Source organism: Phodopus roborovskii, unplaced genomic scaffold (assembly GCF_943737965.1).
Source record: "Phodopus roborovskii unplaced genomic scaffold, PHOROB, whole genome shotgun sequence".
NCBI lineage: Eukaryota > Metazoa > Chordata > Mammalia > Rodentia > Cricetidae > Phodopus > Phodopus roborovskii.
The window spans coordinates 10,838,509-10,858,657 of record NW_026126651.1 but is presented as its reverse complement, the minus strand read 5'-3'; the positions used below and the strand labels follow the sequence as shown (position 1 = coordinate 10,858,657).

Here is a 20,149-nt window from a genome sequence, read left to right as displayed (position 1 = left end):
ACTCTTGTTTCTAATGTAGAGTGTGACAGTAGGATTCAGGGTGAATTTTTGTTAGCGTCAAATGACATGGGGAGGGTGGGCAGACTGGTAGCCATCATTTAGTTTTTTTTCTTAACTTTGCCATGCATTTTAAAAGCAAGTGGCCAAATTACCCTGCTGGGGGACCATTGGGGATTCATATCTGGGTTTTCATGTTGCTGGATGCTCCACAGGTCCCATTTTGCTCACATAAACGTGCACCATAAGAGCCAACTGAGCAAACTCATTTCTTGCAGGAGAAGAACGCTGGATGAAATTTCTTCAGTTCCTCAGCTTGGTCGATTTGGCACTCCTGGTAAGCAACATGGTTTGTGTCACAGTAACATATTGATCTGTTCTGTCTGATATCCTGGGTCTATGATGACAAACCAATGTCATGAAGAGAGGTGATGACATAAAAATCATGCTCAATAGGATTACGCTGAGGCCCGTTGAACAGAATGGGGCACCAATGGAGGCCTAGTCTACTTGGTCTTTCTTGTAGGCCAAGTCCCAGGCCCTCATTGGCTCAGCATGGTGTTCCTGCTCTGTGGAATCCAGTGAACTCCATGTGCCCTTCTGTAGGAGTGAACTTGATGTTCACTCCCAAGGCTCTTTGAGTCTCACTCTGTATTATTCAGGGTTGCGACCCCACCCCCAAGACAATGCTCATGGGCCACTCTTCTCTCCTGTCTTTCAGTGATCGGCATGCCTTCCTTGACCATGTGCCATGTGGATTATGGTAAGTGGAAAGCATTACTTAATCGCCTGACACTCTGCAGATCATGGGTCCTCACCTTCCACTGTAGACCTCACGGTATTTTAGCCGTTGGGCACCCAACACGGCCTTTCTTTGGGGGATGCCCTACTCTGAAACCTATGTGGACAGGGACATACTCAAACTGCACTCACTTCAAGAGTTTGAAGACCTGGGGATTGGGACATACCAAACTAAGCATTTATTGCAGGGGGGTTGCAGACAGGATTCTCAGTTCCTCGGATTGCACAGCTCTGTGATAGAATGAATGGAACCATATTCCCTGCCTTTAAAAATAGTTCTAGTTACCATCCAGATTGGGCCTTCCAGGGCAAGAGTTTCAAGTCCTCATTACCTCAGAAGTGTTTCATGATACACACTTGCACAAATAGCAGCTCAGAACGGCCTTAGTGCAGACCTCAGATTCCATGATGATCAATCACTCTGATAATTTACTAGATTAGTAAACCATAGGATGACTTTCAGTATCCTAGTGCTGGAAGGGCACTGCCGGCACGTCCTTTTCTACTCTCTTTCCTTCCCCTGATATCAGTGGCATTGTCCTGCCTCCCAACGCCCATGCTACAAGTACACAGTTTCATCTGATGTTGATGAGAGGCAGGTTCTTGGTGGGGTGATATCCACTGGGGCAGCAACTTCTTCTGGCCTACTGGCCACAAGGCTCTGGCATTGTTGTTTTATTTGTACGTGCATGGCACACTGAAGTGCAAAACTAGCATGGCTCTAGTGAGGGAGAATGTCTCCAGACACCAAGACCTGGCAACCCTTGTAGGCTGGGTAGGTCCAATTAAGTAAGGAGTGAGTAGGGATCCTGTCCTGCACAATTGTCTGTGATTTCCAGAGGGTAATGAGAATTTTCCTGGCAATCACAAATGCATACCAGGTTGTGGACCTAGTCAGGAACCGTTCAGAGGTCACAAGATGACATGTTTAAAAAGGCCCTGCTGTTTAACTTGCCAAAACTCTTGTTTCTAATGTAGAGTGTGACAGTAGGATTCAGGGTGAATTTTTGTTAGCGTCAAATGACATGGGGAGGGTGGGCAGACTGGTAGCCATCATTTAGGTTTTTTTCTTAACTTTGCCATGCATTTTAAAAGCAAGTGGCCAAATTACCCTGCTGGGGGACCATTGGGGATTCATATCTGGGTTTTCATGTTGCTGGATGCTCCACAGGTCCCATTTTGCTCACATAAACGTGCACTATAAGAGCCAACTGAGCAAACTCATTTCTTGCAGGAGAAGAACGCTGGCTGAAATTTCTTCAGTTCCTCAGCTTGGTCGATTTGGCACTCCTGGTAAGCAACATGGTTTGTGTCACAGTAACATATTGATCTGTTCTGTCTGATATCCTGGGTCTATGATGACAAACCAATGTCATGAAGAGAGGTGATGACATAAAAATCATGCTCAATAGGATTACGCTGAGGCCCGTTGAACAGAATGGGGCACCAATGGAGGCCTAGTCTACTTGGTCTTTCTTGTAGGCCAAGTCCCAGGCCCTCATTGGCTCAGCATGGTGTTCCTGCTCTGTGGAATCCAGTGAACTCCATGTGCCCTTCTGTAGGAGTGAACTTGATGTTCACTCCCAAGGCTCTTTGAGTCTCACTCTGTATTATTCAGGGTTGCGACCCCACCCCCAAGACAATGCTCATGGGCCACTCTTCTCTCCTGTCTTTCAGTGATCGGCATGCCTTCCTTGACCATGTGCCATGTGGATTATGGTAAGTGGAAAGCATTACTTAATCGCCTGACACTCTGCAGATCATGGGTCCTCACCTTCCACTGTAGACCTCACGGTATTTTAGCCATTGGGCACCCAACACGGCCTTTCTTTGGGGGTTGCCCTACTCTGAAACCTATGTGGACAGGGACATACTCAAACTGCACTCACTTCAAGAGTTTGAAGACCTGGGGATTGGGACATACCAAACTAAGCATTTATTGCAGGGGGGTTGCAGACAGGATTCTCAGTTCCTCGGATTGCACAGCTCTGTGATAGAATGAATGGAACCTTATTCCCTGCCTTTAAAAATAGTTCTAGTTACCATCCAGATTGGGCCTTCCAGGGCAAGAGTTTCAAGTCCTCATTACCTCAGAAGTGTTTCATGATACACACTTGCACAAATAGCAGCTCAGAACGGCCTTAGTGCAGACCTCAGATTCCATGATGATCAATCACTCTGATAATTTACTAGATTAGTAAACCATAGGATGACTTTCAGTATCCTAGTGCTGGAAGGGCACTGCCGGCACGTCCTTTTCTACTCTCTTTCCTTCCCCTGATATCAGTGGCATTGTCCTGCCACCCAACGCCCATGCTACAAGTACACAGTTTCATCTGATGTTGATGAGAGGCAGGTTCTTGGTGGGTTGATATCCACTGGGGCAGCAACTTCTTCTGGCCTACTGGCCACAAGGCTCTGGCATTGTTGTTTTATTTGTACGTGCATGGCACACTGAAGTGCAAAACTAGCATGGCTCTAGTGAGGGAGAATGTCTCCAGACACCAAGACCTGGCAAACCTTGTAGGCTGGGTAGGTCCAATTAAGTAAGGAGTGAGTAGGGATCCTGTCCTGCACAATTGTCTGTGATTTCCAGAGGGTAATGAGAATTTTCCTGGCAATCACAAATGCATACCAGGTTGTGGACCTAGTCAGGAACCGTTCAGAGGTCACAAGATGACATGTTTAAAAAGGCCCTGCTGTTTAACTTGCCAAAACTCTTGTTTCTAATGTAGAGTGTGACAGTAGGATTCAGGGTGAATTTTTGTTAGCGTCAAATGACATGGGGAGGGTGGGCAGACTGGTAGCCATCATTTAGTTTTTTTTCTTAACTTTGCCATGCATTTTAAAAGCAAGTGGCCAAATTACCCTGCTGGGGGACCATTGGGGATTCATATCTGGGTTTTCATGTTGCTGGATGCTCCACAGGTCCCATTTTGCTCACATAAACGTGCACCATAAGAGCCAACTGAGCAAACTCATTTCTTGCAGGAGAAGAACGCTGGCTGAAATTTCTTCAGTTCCTCAGCTTGGTCGATTTGGCGCTCCTGGTAAGCAACATGGTTTGTGTCACAGTAACATATTGATCTGTTCTGTCTGATATCCTGGGTCTATGATGACAAACCAATGTCATGAAGAGAGGTGATGACATAAAAATCATGCTCAATAGGATTACGCTGAGGCCCATTGAACAGAATGGGGCACCAATGGAGGCCTAGTCTACTTGGTCTTTCTTGTAGGCCAAGTCCCAGGCCCTCATTGGCTCAGCATGGTGTTCCTGCTCTGTGGAATCCAGTGAACTCCATGTGCCCTTCTGTAGGAGTGAACTTGATGTTCACTCCCAAGGCTCTTTGAGTCTCACTCTGTATTATTCAGGGTTGCGACCCCACCCCCAAGACAATGCTCATGGGCCACTCTTCTCTCCTGTCTTTCAGTGATCGGCATGCCTTCCTTGACCATGTGCCATGTGGATTATGGTAAGTGGAAAGCATTACTTAATCGCCTGACACTCTGCAGATCATGGGTCCTCACCTTCCACTGTAGACCTCACGGTATTTTAGCCATTGGGCACCCAACACGGCCTTTCTTTGGGGGATGCCCTACTCTGAAACCTATGTGGACAGGGACATACTCAAACTGCACTCACTTCAAGAGTTTGAAGACCTGGGGATTGGGACATACCAAACTAAGCATTTATTGCAGGGGGGTTGCAGACAGGATTCTCAGTTCCTCGGATTGCACAGCTCTGTGATAGAATGAATGGAACCATATTCCCTGCCTTTAAAAATAGTTCTAGTTACCATCCAGATTGGGCCTTCCACGGCAAGAGTTTCAAGTCCTCATTACCTCAGAAGTGTTTCATGATACACACTTGCACAAATAGCAGCTCAGAGCGGCCTTAGTGCAGACCTCAGATTCCATGATGATCAATCACTCTGATAATTTACTAGATTAGTAAACCATAGGATGACTTTCAGTATCCTAGTGCTGGAAGGGCACTGCCGGCAAGACCTTTTCTACTCTCTTTCCTTCCCCTGATATCAGTGGCATTGTCCTGCCTCCCAACGCCCATGCTACAAGTACACAGTTTCATCTGATGTTGATGAGAGGCAGGTTCTTGGTGGGTTGATATCCACTGGGGCAGCAACTTCTTCTGGCCTACTGGCCACAAGGCTCTGGCATTGTTGTTTTATTTGTACGTGCATGGCACACTGAAGTGCAAAACTAGCATGGCTCTAGTGAGGGAGAATGTCTCCAGACACCAAGACCTGGCAACTATTGTAGGCTGGGTACGTCCAATTAAGTAAGGAGTGAGTAGGGATCCTGTCCTGCACAATTGTCTGTGATTTCCAGAGGGTAATGAGAATTTTCCTGGCAATCAAAAATGCATACCAGGTTGTGGACCTAGTCAGGAACCGTTCAGAGGTCACAAGATGACATGTTTAAAAAGGCCCTGCTGTTTAACTTGCCAAAACTCTTGTTTCTAATGTAGAGTGTGACAGTAGGATTCAGGGTGAATTTTTGTTAGCGTCAAATGACATGGGGAGGGTGGGCAGACTGGTAGCCATCATTTAGTTTTTTTTCTTAACTTTGCCATGCATTTTAAAAGCAAGTGGCCAAATTACCCTGCTGGGGGACCATTGGGGATTCATATCTGGGTTTTCATGTTGCTGGATGCTCCACAGGTCCCATTTTGCTCACATAAACGTGCACCATAAGAGCCAACTGAGCAAACTCATTTCTTGCAGGAGAAGAACGCTGGATGAAATTTCTTCAGTTCCTCAGCTTGGTCGATTTGGCACTCCTGGTAAGCAACATGGTTTGTGTCACAGTAACATATTGATCTGTTCTGTCTGATATCCTGGGTCTATGATGACAAACCAATGTCATGAAGAGAGGTGATGACATAAAAATCATGCTCAATAGGATTACGCTGAGGCCCATTGAACAGAATGGGGCACCAATGGAGGCCTAGTCTACTTGGTCTTTCTTGTAGGCCAAGTCCCAGGCCCTCATTGGCTCAGCATGGTGTTCCTGCTCTGTGGAATCCAGTGAACTCCATGTGCCCTTCTGTAGGAGTGAACTTGATGTTCACTCCCAAGGCTCTTTGAGTCTCACTCTGTATTATTCAGGGTTGCGACCCCACCCCCAAGACAATGCTCATGGGCCACTCTTCTCTCCTGTCTTTCAGTGATCGGCATGCCTTCCTTGACCATGTGCCATGTGGATTATGGTAAGTGGAAAGCATTACTTAATCGCCTGACACTCTGCAGATCATGGGTCCTCACCTTCCACTGTAGACCTCACGGTATTTTAGCCATTGGGCACCCAACACGGCCTTTCTTTGGGGGATGCCATACTCTGAAACCTATGTGGACAGGGACATACTCAAACTGCACTCACTTCAAGAGTTTGAAGACCTGGGGATTGGGACACAACAAACTAAGCATTTATTGCAGGGGGTTTGCGGACAGGATTCTCAGTTCCTCGGATTGCACAGCTCTGTGATAGAACGAATGGAACCTTATTCCCTGCCTTTAAAAATAGTTCTAGTTACCACCCAGATTGGGGCTTCCAGGGTAAGTTTCAAGTCCTCATTACCTCAGAAGTGTTTCATGATACACACTTGCACAAATAGCAGCTCAGAACGGCCTTAGTGCAGACCTCAGATTCCATGATGATCAATCACTCTGATAATTTACTAGATTAGTAAACCATAGGATGACTTTCAGTATCCTAGTGCAGGAAGGGCACTGCCGGCAAGTCCTTTTCTACTCTCTTTCCTTCCCCCGATAATAGTGGCATTGTCCTGCCTCCCAACGCCCATGCTACAACTACACAGTTTCATCTGATGTTGATGAGAGGCAGGTTCTTGGTGGGTTGATATCCACTGGGGCAGCAACTTCTTCTGGCCTACTGGCCACAAGGCTCTGGCATTGTTGTTTTATTTGTACGTGCATGGCACACTGAAGTGCAAAACTAGCATGGCTCTAGTGAGGGAGAATGTCTCTAGACACCAAGACCTGGCAAACCTTGTAGGCTGGGTAGGTCCAATTAAGTAAGGAGTGAGTAGGGATCCTGTCCTGCACAATTGTCTGTGATTTCCAGAGGGTAATGAGAATTTTCCTGGCAATCACAAATGCATACCAGGTTGTGGACCTAGACAGGAACCGTTCAGAGGTCACAAGATGACATGTTAAAAAAGGCCCTGCTGTTTAACTTGCCAAAACTCTTGTTTCTAATGTAGAGTGTGACAGTAGGATTCAGGGTGAATTTTTGTTAGCGTCAAATGACATGGGGAGGGTGGGCAGACTGGTAGCCATCATTTAGTTTTTTTTCTTAACTTTGCCATGCATTTTAAAAGCAAGTGGCCAAATTACCCTGCTGGGGGACCATTGGGGATTCATATCTGGGTTTTCATGTTGCTGGATGCTCCACAGGTCCCATTTTGCTCACATAAACGTGCACCATAAGAGCCAACTGAGCAAACTCATTTCTTGCAGGAGAAGAACGCTGGCTGAAATTTCTTCAGTTCCTCAGCTTGGTCGATTTGGCGCTCCTGGTAAGCAACATGGTTTGTGTCACAGTAACATATTGATCTGTTCTGTCTGATATCCTGGGTCTATGATGACAAACCAATGTCATGAAGAGAGGTGATGACATAAAAATCATGCTCAATAGGATTACGCTGAGGCCCATTGAACAGAATGGGGCACCAATGGAGGCCTAGTCTACTTGGTCTTTCTTGTAGGCCAAGTCCCAGGCCCTCATTGGCTCAGCATGGTGTTCCTGCTCTGTGGAATCCAGTGAACTCCATGTGCCCTTCTGTAGGAGTGAACTTGATGTTCACTCCCAAGGCTCTTTGAGTCTCACTCTGTATTATTCAGGGTTGCGACCCCACCCCCAAGACAATGCTCATGGGCCACTCTTCTCTCCTGTCTTTCAGTGATCGGCATGCCTTCCTTGACCATGTGCCATGTGGATTATGGTAAGTGGAAAGCATTACTTAATCGCCTGACACTCTGCAGATCATGGGTCCTCACCTTCCACTGTAGACCTCACGGTATTTTAGCCATTGGGCACCCAACACGGCCTTTCTTTGGGGGATGCCCTACTCTGAAACCTATGTGGACAGGGACATACTCAAACTGCACTCACTTCAAGAGTTTGAAGACCTGGGGATTGGGACATACCAAACTAACCCTTTATTGCAGGGGGGTTGCAGACAGGATTCTCAGTTCCTCGGATTGCACAGCTCTGTGATAGAATGAATGGAACCATATTCCCTGCCTTTAAAAATAGTTCTAGTTACCATCCAGATTGGGCCTTCCACGGCAAGAGTTTCAAGTCCTCATTACCTCAGAAGTGTTTCATGATACACACTTGCACAAATAGCAGCTCAGAACGGCCTTAGTGCAGACCTCAGATTCCATGATGATCAATCACTCTGATAATTTACTAGATTAGTAAACCATAGGATGACTTTCAGTATCCTAGTGCTGGAAGGGCACTGCCGGCAAGACCTTTTCTACTCTCTTTCCTTCCCCTGATATCAGTGGCATTGTCCTGCCTCCCAACGCCCATGCTACAAGTACACAGTTTCATCTGATGTTGATGAGAGGCAGGTTCTTGGTGGGTTGATATCCACTGGGGCAGCAACTTCTTCTGGCCTACTGGCCACAAGGCTCTGGCATTGTTGTTTTATTTGTACGTGCATGGCACACTGAAGTGCAAAACTAGCATGGCTCTAGTGAGGGAGAATGTCTCCAGACACCAAGACCTGGCACCTCTTGTAGGCTGGGTAAGTCCAATTAAGTAAGGAGTAAGTAGGGATCCTGTCCTGCACAATTGTCTGTGATTTCCAGAGGGTAATGAGAATTTTCCTGGCAATCAAAAATGCATACCAGGTTGTGGACCTAGACAGGAACCGTTCAGAGGTCACAAGATGACATGTTAAAAAAGGCCCTGCTGTTTAACTTGCCAAAACTCTTGTTTCTAATGCAGAGTGTGACAGTAGGATTCAGGGTGAATTTTTGTTAGCGTCAAATGACATGGGGAGGGTGGGCAGACTGGTAGCCATCATTTAGTTTTTTTTCTTAACTTTGCCATGCATTTTAAAAGCAAGTGGCCAAATTACCCTGCTGGGGGACCATTGGGGATTCATATCTGGGTTTTCTTGTTGCTGGATGCTCCACAGGTCCCATTTTGCTCACATAAACGTGCACCATAAGAGCCAACTGAGCAAACTCATTTCTTGCAGGAGAAGAACGCTGGATGAAATTTCTTCAGTTCCTCAGCTTGGTCGATTTGGCGCTCCTGGTAAGCAACATGGTTTGTGTCACAGTAACATATTGATCTGTTCTGTCTGATATCCTGGGTCTATGATGACAAACCAATGTCATGAAGAGAGGTGATGACATAAAAATCATGCTCAATAGGATTACGCTGAGGCCCGTTGAACAGAATGGGGCACCAATGGAGGCCTAGTCTACTTGGTCTTTCTTGTAGGCCAAGTCCCAGGCCCTCATTGGCTCAGCATGCTGTTCCTGCTCTGTGGAATCCAGTGAACTCCATGTGCCCTTCTGTAGGAGTGAACTTGATGTTCACTCCCAAGGCTCTTTGAGTCTCACTCTGTATTATTCAGGGTTGCGACCCCACCCCCAAGACAATGCTCATGGGCCACTCTTCTCTCCTGTCTTTCAGTGATCGGCATGCCTTCCTTGACCATGTGCCATGTGGATTATGGTAAGTGGAAAGCATTACTTAATCGCCTGACACTCTGCAGATCATGGGTCCTCACCTTCCACTGTAGACCTCAAGGTATTTTAGCCATTGGGCACCCAACACGGCCTTTCTTTGGGGGATGCCCTACTCTGAAACCTATGTGGACAGGGACATACTCAAACTGCACTCACTTCAAGAGTTTGAAGACCTGGGGATTGGGACATACCAAACTAATCATTTATTGCAGGGGGGTTGCAGACAGGATTCTCAGTTCCTCGGATTGCACAGCTCTGTGATAGAATGAATGGAACCATATTCCCTGCCTTTAAAAATAGTTCTAGTTACCATCCAGATTGGGCCTTCCACGGCAAGAGTTTCAAGTCCTCATTACCTCAGAAGTGTTTCATGATACACACTTGCACAAATAGCAGCTCAGAACGGCCTTAGTGCAGACCTCAGATTCCATGATGATCAATCACTCTGATAATTTACTAGATTAGTAAACCATAGGATGACTTTCAGTATCCTAGTGCTGGAAGGGCACTGCCGGCAAGACCTTTTCTACTCTCTTTCCTTCCCCTGATATCAGTGGCATTGTCCTGCCTCCCAACGCCCATGCTACAAGTACACAGTTTCATCTGATGTTGATGAGAGGCAGGTTCTTGGTGGGTTGATATCCACTGGGGCAGCAACTTCTTCTGGCCTACTGGCCACAAGGCTCTGGCATTGTTGTTTTATTTGTACGTGCATGGCACACTGAAGTGCAAAACTAGCATGGCTCTGGTGAGGGAGAATGTCTCCAGACACCAAGACCTGGCAACCCTTGTAGGCTGGGTAGGTCCAATTAAGTAAGGAGTGAGTAGGGATCCTGTCCTGCACAATTGTCTGTGATTTCCAGAGGGTAATGGGAATTTTCCTGGCAATCACAAATGCATACCAGGTTGTGGACCTAGTCAGGAACCGTTCAGAGGTCACAAGATGACATGTTTAAAAAGGCCCTGCTGTTTAACTTGCCAAAACTCTTGTTTCTAATGTAGAGTGTGACAGTAGGATTCAGGGTGAATTTTTGTTAGCGTCAAATGACATGGGGAGGGTGGGCAGACTGGTAGCCATCATTTATTTTTTTTTCTTAACTTTGCCATGCATTTTAAAAGCAAGTGGCCAAATTACCCTGCTGGGGGACCATTGGGGATTCATATCTGGGTTTTCATGTTGCTGGATGCTCCACAGGTCCCATTTTGCTCACATAAACGTGCACCATAAGAGCCAACTGAGCAAACTCATTTCTTGCAGGAGAATAACGCTGGATGAAATTTCTTCAGTTCCTCAGCTTGGTCGATTTGGCACTCCTGGGAAGCAACATGGTTTGTGTCACAGTAACATATTGATCTGTTCTGTCTGATATCCTGGGTCTATGATGACAAACCAATGTCATGAAGAGAGGTGATGACATAAAAATCATGCTCAATAGGATTACGCTGAGGCCCGTTGAACAGAATGGGGCACCAATGGAGGCCTAGTCTACTTGGTCTTTCTTGTAGGCCAAGTCCCAGGCCCTCATTGGCTCAGCATGCTGTTCCTGCTCTGTGGAATCCAGTGAACTCCATGTGCCCTTCTGTAGGAGTGAACTTGATGTTCACTCCCAAGGCTCTTTGAGTCTCACTCTGTATTATTCAGGGTTGCGACCCCACCCCCAAGACAATGCTCATGGGCCACTCTTCTCTCCTGTCTTTCAGTGATCGGCATGCCTTCCTTGACCATGTGCCATGTGGATTATGGTAAGTGGAAAGCATTACTTAATCGCCTGACACTCTGCAGATCATGGGTCCTCACCTTCCACTGTAGACCTCAAGGTATTTTAGCCATTGGGCACCCAACACGGCCTTTCTTTGGGGGATGCCCTACTCTGAAACCTATGTGGACAGGGACATACTCAAACTGCACTCACTTCAAGAGTTTGAAGACCTGGGGATTGGGACATACCAAACTAATCATTTATTGCAGGGGGGTTGCAGACAGGATTCTCAGTTCCTCGGATTGCACAGCTCTGTGATAGAATGAATGGAACCATATTCCCTGCCTTTAAAAATAGTTCTAGTTACCATCCAGATTGGGCCTTCCACGGCAAGAGTTTCAAGTCCTCATTACCTCAGAAGTGTTTCATGATACACACTTGCACAAATAGCAGCTCAGAACGGCCTTAGTGCAGACCTCAGATTCCATGATGATCAATCACTCTGATAATTTACTAGATTAGTAAACCATAGGATGACTTTCAGTATCCTAGTGCTGGAAGGGCACTGCCGGCAAGACCTTTTCTACTCTCTTTCCTTCCCCTGATATCAGTGGCATTGTCCTGCCTCCCAACGCCCATGCTACAAGTACACAGTTTCATCTGATGTTGATGAGAGGCAGGTTCTTGGTGGGTTGATATCCACTGGGGCAGCAACTTCTTCTGGCCTACTGGCCACAAGGCTCTGGCATTGTTGTTTTATTTGTACGTGCATGGCACACTGAAGTGCAAAACTAGCATGGCTCTGGTGAGGGAGAATGTCTCCAGACACCAAGACCTGGCAACCCTTGTAGGCTGGGTAGGTCCAATTAAGTAAGGAGTGAGTAGGGATCCTGTCCTGCACAATTGTCTGTGATTTCCAGAGGGTAATGGGAATTTTCCTGGCAATCACAAATGCATACCAGGTTGTGGACCTAGTCAGGAACCGTTCAGAGGTCACAAGATGACATGTTTAAAAAGGCCCTGCTGTTTAACTTGCCAAAACTCTTGTTTCTAATGTAGAGTGTGACAGTAGGATTCAGGGTGAATTTTTGTTAGCGTCAAATGACATGGGGAGGGTGGGCAGACTGGTAGCCATCATTTATTTTTTTTTCTTAACTTTGCCATGCATTTTAAAAGCAAGTGGCCAAATTACCCTGCTGGGGGACCATTGGGGATTCATATCTGGGTTTTCATGTTGCTAGATGCTCCACAGGTCCCATTTTGCTCACATAAACGTGCACCATAAGAGCCAACTGAGCAAACTCATTTCTTGCAGGAGAAGAACGCTGAATGAAATTTCTTCAGTTCCTCAGCTTGGTCGATTTGGCACTCCTGGCAAGCAACATGGTTTGTGTCACAGTAACATATTGATCTGTTCTGTCTGATATCCTGGGTCTATGATGACAAACCAATGTCATGAAGAGAGGTGATGACATAAAAATCATGCTCAATAGGATTACGCTGAGGCCCGTTGAACAGAATGGGGCACCAATGGAGGCCTAGTCTACTTGGTCTTTCTTGTAGGCCAAGTCCCAGGCCCTCATTGGCTCAGCATGCTGTTCCTGCTCTGTGGAATCCAGTGAACTCCATGTGCCCTTCTGTAGGAGTGAACTTGATGTTCACTCCCAAGGCTCTTTGAGTCTCACTCTGTATTATTCAGGGTTGCGACCCCACCCCCAAGACAATGCTCATGGGCCACTCTTCTCTCCTGTCTTTCAGTGATCGGCATGCCTTCCTTGACCATGTGCCATGTGGATTATGGTAAGTGGAAAGCTTTACTTAATCGCCTGACACTCTGCAGATCATGGGTCCTCACCTTCCACTGTAGACCTCAAGGTATTTTAGCCATTGGGCACCCAACACGGCCTTTCTTTGGGGGATGCCCTACTCTGAAACCTATGTGGACAGGGACATACTCAAACTGCACTCACTTCAAGAGTTTGAAGACCTGGGGATTGGGACATACCAAACTAATCATTTATTGCAGGGGGGTTGCAGACAGGATTCTCAGTTCCTCGGATTGCACAGCTCTGTGATAGAATGAATGGAACCATATTCCCTGCCTTTAAAAATAGTTCTAGTTACCATCCAGATTGGGGCTTCCAGGGCAAGAGTTTCAAGTTCTCATTACCTCAGAAGTGTTTCATGATACACACTTGCACAAATTGCAGCTCAGAACGGCCTTAGTGCAGACCTCAGATTCCATGATGATCAATCACTCTGATAATTTACTAGATAAGTAAACCATAGGATGACTTTCAGTATCCTAGTGCTGGAAGGGCACTGCCGGCACGTCCTTTTCTACTCTCTTTCCTTCCCCTGATATCAGTGGCATTGTCCTGCCTCCCAACGCCCATGCTACAAGTACACAGTTTCATGTGATGTTGATGAGAGGCAGTTTCTTGGTGGGTTGATATCCACTGGGGCAGCAACTTCTTCTGGCCTACTGGCCAAAAGGCTCTGGCATTGTTGTTATATTTGTACGTGCATGGCACACTGAAGTGCAAAACTAGCATGGCTCTAGTGAGGGAGAATGTCTCCAGACACCAAGACCTGGCAAACCTTGTAGGCTGGGTAGGTCCAATTAAGTAAGGAGTGAGTAGGGATCCTGTCCTGCACAATTGTCTGTGATTTCCAGAGGGTAATGAGAATTTTCCTGGCAATCACAAATGCATTCCTGGTTGTGGACCTAGTCAGGAACCGTTCAGAGGTCACAAGATGACATGTTTAAAAAGGCCCTGCTGTTTAACTTGCCAAAACTCTTGTTTCTAATGTAGAGTGTGACAGTAGGATTCAGGGTGAATTTTTCTAAGCGTCAAATGACATGGGGAGGGTGGGCAGACTGGTAGCCATCATTTAGTTTTTTTTCTTAACTTTGCCATGCATTTTAAAAGCAAGTGGCCAAATTACCCTGCTGGGGGACCATTGGGGATTCATATCTGGGTTTTCATGTTGCTGGATGCTCCACAGGTCCCATTTTGCTCACATAAACGTGCACCATAAGAGCCAACTGAGCAAACTCATTTCTTGCAGGAGAAGAACGCTGGATGAAATTTCTTCAGTTCCTCAGCTTGGTCGATTTGGCACTCCTGGTAAGCAACATGGTTTGTGTCACAGTAACATATTGATCTGTTCTGTCTGATATCCTGGGTCTATGATGACAAACCAATGTCATGAAGAGAGGTGATGACATAAAAATCATGCTCAATAGGATTACGCTGAGGCCCATTGAACAGAATGGGGCACCAATGGAGGCCTAGTCTACTTGGTCTTTATTGTAGGCCAAGTCCCAGGCCCTCATTGGCTCAGCATGGTGTTCCTGCTCTGTGGAATCCAGTGAACTCCATGTGCCCTTCTGTAGGAGTGAACTCGATGTTCACTCCCAAGGCTCTTTGAGTCTCACTCTGTACTATTCAGGGTTGCGACCCCACCCCCAAGACAATGCTCATGGGCCACTCTTCTCTCCTGTCTTTCAGTGATCGGCATGCCTTCCTTGACCATGTGCCATGTGGATTATGGTAAGTGGAAAGCATTACTTAATCGCCTGACACTCTGCAGATCATGGGTCCTCACCTTCCACTGTACACCTCACGGTATTTTAGCCATTGGGCACCCAACACAGCCTTTCTTTGCGGAGATGCCCTACTCTGAAACCTATGTGGACAGGGACATACTCAAACTGCACTCACTTCAAGAGTTTGAAGACCTGGGGATTGGGACATACCAAACTAAGCATTTCTTGCAGGGGTGTTGCGGACAGGATTCTCAGTTCCTCGGATTGCACAGCTCTGTGATATAATGAATGGAACCTTATTCCCTGCCTTTAAAAATAGTTCTAGTTACCATCCAGATTGGGGCTTCCAGGGCAAGAGTTTCAAGTTCTCATTACCTCAGAAGTGTTTCACGATACACACTTGCACAAATTGCAGCTCAGAACGGCCTTAGTGCAGACCTCAGATTCCATGATGATCAATCACTCTGATAATTTACTAGATAAGTAAACCATAGGATGACTTTCAGTATCCTAGTGCTGGAAGGGCACTGCCGGCACGTCCTTTTCTACTCTCTTTCCTTCCCCTGATATCAGTGGCATTGTCCTGCCTCCCAACGCCCATGCTACAAGTACACAGTTTCATGTGATGTTGATGAGAGGCAGTTTCTTGGTGGGTTGATATCCACTGGGGCAGCAACTTCTTCTGGCCTACTGGCCACAAGGCTCTGGCATTGTTGTTATATTTGTACGTGCACGGCACACTGAAGTGCAAAACTAGCATGGCTCTAGTGAGGGAGAATGTCTCCAGACACCAAGACCTGGCACCTCTTGTAGGCTGGGTAGGTCCAATTAAGTAAGGAGTGAGTAGGGATCCTGTCCTGCACAATTGTCTGTGATTTCCAGAGGGTAATGAGAATTTTCCTGGCAATCACAAATGCATTCCAGGTTGTGGACCTAGTCAGGAACCGTTCAGAGGTCACAAGATGACATGTTTAAAAAGGCCCTGCTGTTTAACTTGCCAAAACTCTTGTTTCTAATGTAGAGTGTGACAGTAGGATTCAGGGTGAATTTTTCTTAGCGTCAAATGACATGGGGAGGGTGGGCAGATTGGTAGCCATCATTTAGTTTTTTTTCTTAACTTTGCCATGCATTTTAAAAGCAAGTGGCCAAATTACCCTGCTGGGGGACCATTGGGGATTCATATCTGGGTTTTCATGTTGCTGGATGCTCCACAGGTCCCATTTTGCTCACATAAACGTGCACCATAAGAGCCAACTGAGCAAACTCATTTCTTGCAGGAGAAGAACGCTGGCTGAAATTTCTTCAGTTTCTCAGCTTGGTCGATTTGGCGCTCCTGGTAAGCAACATGGTTTGTGTCACAGTAACATATTGATCTGTTCTGTTGATATCCTGGGTCTATGATGACAAACCAATGTCATGAAGAGAGGTGATGACATAAAACTCATGCTCAATAGGATTACGCTGAGGCCCGTTGAACAGAATGGGGCACCAGTGGAGGCCTAGTCTACTTGGTCTTTATTGTAGGCCAAGTCCCAGGCCCTCATTGGCTCAGCATGGTGTTCCTGCTCTGTGGAATCCAGTGAACTCCATGTGCCCTTCTGTAGGAGTGAACTCGATGTTCACTCCCAAGGCTCTTTGAGTCTCACTCTGTACTATTCAGGGTTGCGACCCCACCCCCAAGACAATGCTCATGGGCCACTCTTCTCTCCTGTCTTTCAGTGATCGGCATGCCTTCCTTGACCATGTGCCATGTGGATTATGGTAAGTGGAAAGCATTACTTAATCGCCTGACACTCTGCAGATCATGGGTCCTCACCTTCCACTGTAGACCTCATGGTATTTTAGCCGTTGGGAACCCAACACGGCCTTTCTTTGGGGGATGCCCTACTCTGAAACCTATGTGGACAGGGACATACTCAAACTGCACTCACTTCAAGAGTTTGAAGACCTGGGGATTGGGACATACCAAACTAAGCATTTATTGCAGGGGGGTTGCAGACAGGATTCTGAGTTCCTCGGATTGCACAGCTCTGTGATAGCATGAATGGAACCTTATTCCCTGCCTTTAAAAATAGTTCTCGTTACCATCCAGATTGGGCCTTCCAGGGCAAGAGTTTCAAGTTCTCATTACCTCAGAAGTGTTTCATGATACACACTTGCACAAATAGCAGCTCAGAACGGCCTTAGTGCAGACCTCAGATTCCATGATGATCAATCACTCTGATAATTTACTAGATTAGTAAACCATAGGATGACTTTCAGTATCCTAGTGCTGGAAGGGCACTGCCGGCAAGACCTTTTCTACTCTCTTTCCTTCCCCTGATATCAGTGGCATTGTCCTGCCTCCCAACGCCCATGCTACAAGTACACAGTTTCATCTGATGTTGATGAGAGGCAGGTTCTTGGTGGGTTGATATCCACTGGGGCAGCAACTTCTTCTGGCCTACTGGCCACAAGGCTCTAGCATTGTTGTTATATTTGTATGTGCATGGCACACTGAAGTGCAAAACTAGCATGGCTCTAGTGAGGGAGAATGTCTCCAGACACCAATACCTAGCACCTCTTGTAGGCTGGGTAGGTCCAATTAAGTAAGGAGTGAGTAGGGATCCTGTCCTGCACAATTGTCTGTGATTTCCAGAGGGTAATGAGAATTTTCCTGGCAATCACAAATGCATACCAGGTTGTGGACCTAGTCAGGAACCGTTCAGGGGTCAAAACGTGACATGTTTAAAAAGGCCCTGCTGTTTAACTTGCCAAAACTCTTGTTTCTAATGTAGAGTGTGACAGCAGGATTCAGGGTGAATTTTTCTTAGCGTCAAATGACATGGGGAGGGTGGGCAGACTGGTAGCCATCATTTATTTTTTTTTCTTAACTTTGCCATGCATTTTAAAAGCAAGTGGCCAAATTACCCTGCTGGGGGACCATTGGGGATTCATATCTGGGTTTTCATGTTGCTGGATGCTCCACAGGTCCCATTTTGCTCACATAAACGTGCACCATAAGAGCCAACTGAGCAAACTCATTTCTTGCAGGAGAAGAACGCTGGCTGAAATTTCTTCAGTTCCTCAGCTTGGTCGATTTGGCGCTCCTGGTAAGCAACATGGTTTGTGTCACAGTAACATATTGATCTGTTCTGTTGATATCCTGGGTCTATGATGACAAACCAATGTCATGAAGAGAGGTGATGACATAAAAATCATGCTCAATAGGATTACGCTGAGGCCCGTTGAACAGAATGGGGCACCAATGGAGGCCGAGTCTACTTGGTCTTTCTTGTAGGCCAAGTCCCAGGCCCTCATTGGCTCAGCATGGTGTTCCTGCTCTGTGGAATCCAGTGAACTCCATTTTGCCCTTCTGTAGGAGTGAACTCGATGTTCACTCCCAAGGCTCTTTGAGTCTCACTCTGTACTATTCAGGGTTGCGACCCCACCCCCAAGACAATGCTCATGGGCCACTATTCTCTCCTGTCTTTCAGTGATCGGCATGCCTTCCTTGACCATGTGCCATGTGGATTATGGTAAGTGGAAAGCATTACTTAATCGCCTGACACTCTGCAGATCATGGGTCCTCACCTTCCACTGTAGACCTGACGGTATTTTAGCCATTGGGCACCCAACACGGCCTTTCTTTGGGGGATGCCCTACTCTGAAACCTATGTGGACAGGGACATACTCAAACTGCACTCACTTCAAGAGTTTGAAGACCTGGGGATTGGGACATACCAAACTAAGCATTTATTGCAGGGGGGTTGCAGACAGGATTCTGAGTTCCTCGGATTGCACAGCTCTGTGATAGCATGAATGGAACCTTATTCCCTGCCTTTCAAAATAGTTCTAGTTACCATCCAGATTGGGCCTTCCAGGGCAAGAGTTTCAAGTTCTCATTACCTCACAAGTGTTTCATTATACACACTTGCACAAATCGTAGCTCAGAACGGCCTTAGTGCAGACCTCAGATTCCATGATGATCAATCACTCTGATAATTTACTAGATTAGTAAACCATAGGATGACTTTCAGTATCCTAGTGCTGGAAGGGCACTGCCGGCAAGACCTTTTCTACTCTCTTTCCTTCCCCGGATATTAGTGGCATTGTCCTGCCTCCCCAACGCCCATGCTACAACTACACAGTTTCATGTGATGTTGATGAGAGGCAGTTTCTTGGTGGGTTGATATCCACTGGGGCAGCAACTTCTTCTGGCCTACTGGCCACAAGGCTCTGGCATTGTTGTTATATTTGTACGTGCACGGCACACTGAAGTGCAAAACTAGCATGGCTCTAGTGAGGGAGAATGTCTCCAGACACCAAGACCTGGCACCCCTTGTAGGCTGGGTAGGTCCAATTAAATACCGAGTGAGTAGGGATCCTGTCCTGCACAATTGTCTGTGATTTCCAGAGGGTAATGAGAATTTTCCTGGCAATCACAAATGCATACCAGGTTGTGGACCTAGTCAGGAACCGTTCAGAGGTCACAAGATGACATGTTTAAAAAGGCCTAGCTGTTTAACTTGCCAAAACTCTTGTTTCTAATGTAGAGTGTGACAGTAGGTTTCAGGGTAAATTTTTGTTAGCGTCAAATGACATGGGGAGGGTGGGCAGACTGGTAGCCATCATTTAGTTTTTTTTCTTAACTTTGCCATGCATTTTAAAAGCAAGTGGCCAAATTACCCTGCTGGGGGACCATTGGGGATTCATATCTGGGTTTTCATGTTGCTGGATGCTCCACAGGTCCCATTTTGCTCACATAAACGTGCACCATAAGAGCCAACTGAGCAAACTCATTTCTTGCAGGAGAAGAACGCTGGCTGAAATTTCTTCAGTTTCTCAGCTTGGTCGATTTGGCGCTCCTGGTAAGCAACATGGTTTGTGTCACAGTAACATATTGATCTGTTCTGTTGATATCCTGGGTCTATGATGACAAACCAATGTCATGAAGAGAGGTGATGACATAAAAATCATGCTCAATAGGATTACGCTGAGGCCCATTGAACAGAATGGGGCACCAATGGAGGCCTAGTCTACTTGGTCTTTCTTGTAGGCCAAGTCCCAGGCCCTCATTGGCTCAGCATGGTGTTCCTGCTCTGTGGAATCCAGTGAACTCCATGTGCCCTTCTGTAGGAGTGAACTTGATGTTCACTCCCAAGGCTCTTTGAGTCTCACTCTGTATTATTCAGGGTTGCGACCCCACCCCCAAGACAATGCTCATGGGCCACTCTTCTCTCCTGTCTTTCAGTGATCGGCATGCCTTCCTTGACCATGTGCCATGTGGATTATGGTAAGTGGAAAGCATTACTTAATCGCCTGACACTCTGCAGATCATGGGTCCTCACCTTCCACTG

At 46.6% G+C, this 20,149-nt stretch overlaps 12 non-coding genes across 12 annotated transcripts; all 12 read left to right on the top strand.

Moving 5' to 3' along the window:
* The first annotated feature begins 390 nt into the window (after positions 1 to 390).
* On the top strand, positions 391 to 469 carry LOC127214059 (small nucleolar RNA SNORD115). The gene has a single exon (XR_007833779.1). It is a non-coding gene; the product is annotated as a small nucleolar RNA SNORD115 (small nucleolar RNA).
* Positions 470 to 2,147: 1,678 nt separating this feature from the next.
* Positions 2,148 to 2,226, top strand: LOC127214058 (small nucleolar RNA SNORD115). Its single transcript, XR_007833778.1, has one exon. It is a non-coding gene; the product is annotated as a small nucleolar RNA SNORD115 (small nucleolar RNA).
* Positions 2,227 to 3,904: 1,678 nt separating this feature from the next.
* Positions 3,905 to 3,983, top strand: LOC127214057 (small nucleolar RNA SNORD115). The gene has a single exon (XR_007833777.1). It is a non-coding gene; the product is annotated as a small nucleolar RNA SNORD115 (small nucleolar RNA).
* Positions 3,984 to 5,661: 1,678 nt separating this feature from the next.
* On the top strand, positions 5,662 to 5,740 carry LOC127214056 (small nucleolar RNA SNORD115). Its single transcript, XR_007833776.1, has one exon. It is a non-coding gene; the product is annotated as a small nucleolar RNA SNORD115 (small nucleolar RNA).
* A 1,676-nt stretch (positions 5,741 to 7,416) lies between these two features.
* Positions 7,417 to 7,495, top strand: LOC127214055 (small nucleolar RNA SNORD115). The gene has a single exon (XR_007833775.1). It is a non-coding gene; the product is annotated as a small nucleolar RNA SNORD115 (small nucleolar RNA).
* Positions 7,496 to 9,173: 1,678 nt separating this feature from the next.
* Positions 9,174 to 9,252, top strand: LOC127214053 (small nucleolar RNA SNORD115). Its single transcript, XR_007833774.1, has one exon. It is a non-coding gene; the product is annotated as a small nucleolar RNA SNORD115 (small nucleolar RNA).
* A 1,678-nt stretch (positions 9,253 to 10,930) lies between these two features.
* LOC127214051 (small nucleolar RNA SNORD115) lies at positions 10,931 to 11,009 on the top strand. Its single transcript, XR_007833772.1, has one exon. It is a non-coding gene; the product is annotated as a small nucleolar RNA SNORD115 (small nucleolar RNA).
* A 1,678-nt stretch (positions 11,010 to 12,687) lies between these two features.
* LOC127214039 (small nucleolar RNA SNORD115) lies at positions 12,688 to 12,766 on the top strand. Its single transcript, XR_007833761.1, has one exon. It is a non-coding gene; the product is annotated as a small nucleolar RNA SNORD115 (small nucleolar RNA).
* Positions 12,767 to 14,444: 1,678 nt separating this feature from the next.
* On the top strand, positions 14,445 to 14,523 carry LOC127214027 (small nucleolar RNA SNORD115). Its single transcript, XR_007833750.1, has one exon. It is a non-coding gene; the product is annotated as a small nucleolar RNA SNORD115 (small nucleolar RNA).
* A 1,678-nt stretch (positions 14,524 to 16,201) lies between these two features.
* On the top strand, positions 16,202 to 16,280 carry LOC127213967 (small nucleolar RNA SNORD115). Its single transcript, XR_007833694.1, has one exon. It is a non-coding gene; the product is annotated as a small nucleolar RNA SNORD115 (small nucleolar RNA).
* A 1,677-nt stretch (positions 16,281 to 17,957) lies between these two features.
* LOC127214015 (small nucleolar RNA SNORD115) lies at positions 17,958 to 18,036 on the top strand. The gene has a single exon (XR_007833739.1). It is a non-coding gene; the product is annotated as a small nucleolar RNA SNORD115 (small nucleolar RNA).
* A 1,679-nt stretch (positions 18,037 to 19,715) lies between these two features.
* Positions 19,716 to 19,794, top strand: LOC127214004 (small nucleolar RNA SNORD115). Its single transcript, XR_007833728.1, has one exon. It is a non-coding gene; the product is annotated as a small nucleolar RNA SNORD115 (small nucleolar RNA).
* The last annotated feature ends 355 nt before the right edge of the window (positions 19,795 to 20,149 follow it).